Source organism: Pteropus alecto, unplaced genomic scaffold, assembly GCF_000325575.1.
Source record: "Pteropus alecto unplaced genomic scaffold, ASM32557v1 scaffold433, whole genome shotgun sequence".
In the NCBI taxonomy this organism is placed as follows: domain Eukaryota; kingdom Metazoa; phylum Chordata; class Mammalia; order Chiroptera; family Pteropodidae; genus Pteropus; species Pteropus alecto.
The window spans coordinates 965,290-967,415 of NW_006433953.1; positions in this window are offsets into that span (position 1 = coordinate 965,290).

The window sequence follows — 2,126 nt, forward strand, 5'->3', positions numbered from 1 at the left end:
ATGCCAAGTGGAGACTGGGTTGAAGGGAACACAGTCAGTGAAGAGAGGGCCAGACTCTAGACTGGGATGTTTTAGCACAAAATGGAACACTGGAACTATTATCAGCAAAATCCCCTTTGTACGAAATATTAAGGCCATGAATTTGGGAGGAGAAATAAACTAGTTTTGGTAAGATGAAGTGGCTGATAGGGATTTCTTGTTGGAAGATATCAAAATTGCTAAATTTTCCTTATTTTTGGTCACTGGTCTCGTGAAAGCAATCTGAGTGGGAAAAGGAAAGGGAAATGTTTTAGGCCAGTTGGCTCTTATATTCCCATTAATGAGAGACCTGCTCGACACAACTTGCTCAGACCAATTAGAGGCAATAGATTTCCAATGCCGATGAGTCTCTGAGCCTTAGGGCCAATTTACGGTTGATAGTTGCAGAGCAAGATGCTGACATGGCAGCAGACATGGCTCCAATGTCCAGCTCACTCCATAGTTATCCTTCAATTCTTCTCGATGAGATCAGTCTGAGAGATGAGACTATGCTGAAATTGCAAGAGCTATAACTGCCAGAGAAAATTAAATGGGGGCTTCAAGTAGTGACTGAGCCAGCAGACTAAGTGGCCAAGAGGGAGACAAGCAGCTTCTAAAGGTTTACAAAGTCAAGCAATCTCCGGGCACCCGGAGGATCTGAAGCATCTAGGGCAGAGCCACACTGGTAGACAGGTCAGGGACACAGCACACCAAAGGCACTGTCCTTCACTGTCTGAGAGCAACTCTCATACTGTGGGACCCACTGTGATCTCCACTGCCTATAGCTCAGTCTCCAACTACCAAACAGAAAGTAATGAATGGTTTTGATTTTACTCACCCCAAATTCAAACGCAGTGAAAAAACTGGTCTTAAGATGGAAACTGTATTTTACAAGTTTACTAAACAGAAAAAAAGAAGCTTTCCCAACCTCGTAATGCTTTCTCACTGAAATAAATACATGCATCAGGACAAAAGTCATCCTGGAGGCAAGCTACCACCTCCCAAGGAGCTATTTAGGGGAAGGCACCAAAGTTTCCAGGGAATCTGAGACCTCTTGCACAGCTGAATTATTTTTTCAAATCGACTTATACTCAAATATCCTAGGTGTGTTTCTATAAATAAGAAGAAAAGCAGTATATTCTGATGGTCTTAGTTCTTTGTAGAGGGATAAAATTCTACCATATACATAATTCACAAAGGCATAAAGGTTTCTCAATATAAAGCTTCTTTACCCTGCTACTTTAACCCACAGCAGCTGCCAAATACTGCTTATTTTTCGCTTTCTAATATATGTCTATTTGCTGCCAATTGAGGTAGTTGTCACTTTAGGAATGAGTAAAGCGATGGGAAACACTGCTGGAAATAATCAACCTAGAGGAATATCTCAGAGCTGACATTTTGGAAGTCAGTAATGGAGCCCAGGGACTTTGGAAATTATCTGCTAAATGCCTGGTCCAAAAGTGTCATTCGACTTTTTAAAAAATCATCTGCCTTCTCTATGACCATGGCAAGCCAGTAAGTCTAATGTTGTGCTCCTGCCATCGGTGTCTATCTTCCTGGCTAGAGTAATTATAGCTTTTCCAAGGCATGACGGTGAAGTTCACAGACAGAATCAAGCTAATGATAGAGACTTGGGAATTTGCTCCCTCAGAAATGGCATTGCTGGTTTATAAGGGTACTTTCCAATGGTAAAAGAATCTGAAACTAATGCCACTGTAATAAAAGGCAGCATGAATCTCTGGGCAGAAAAGGAACTGCAAACAAGTATAATACATTTCTGGAAAAAATGTGTCTGTTTCTGATGGCTGAATGAGCATCCAAAGGCATGAAGATTACCTGGAGGTCTATTCATGGCAAACTGTGGCAATCGCATAGCTACAACTTGTATGTTGTATCAAGAAACTTCATAGTTAATTTCAGGGCTTACAAATTTGCCAGATTTCATGGGGGAATGGCATAGATGGTAAGGAAAGGCTAAAAGGAATAGGAATAATGAATAGACAAAAGAAGGGAAAGAAAATTTCTTGATTCTACTGCAACTCAAAGATATGTGACCCACTGACAAGAAAAACGGAGAACCTGTAAAAGCATTTAAAGTCTCTAACTAA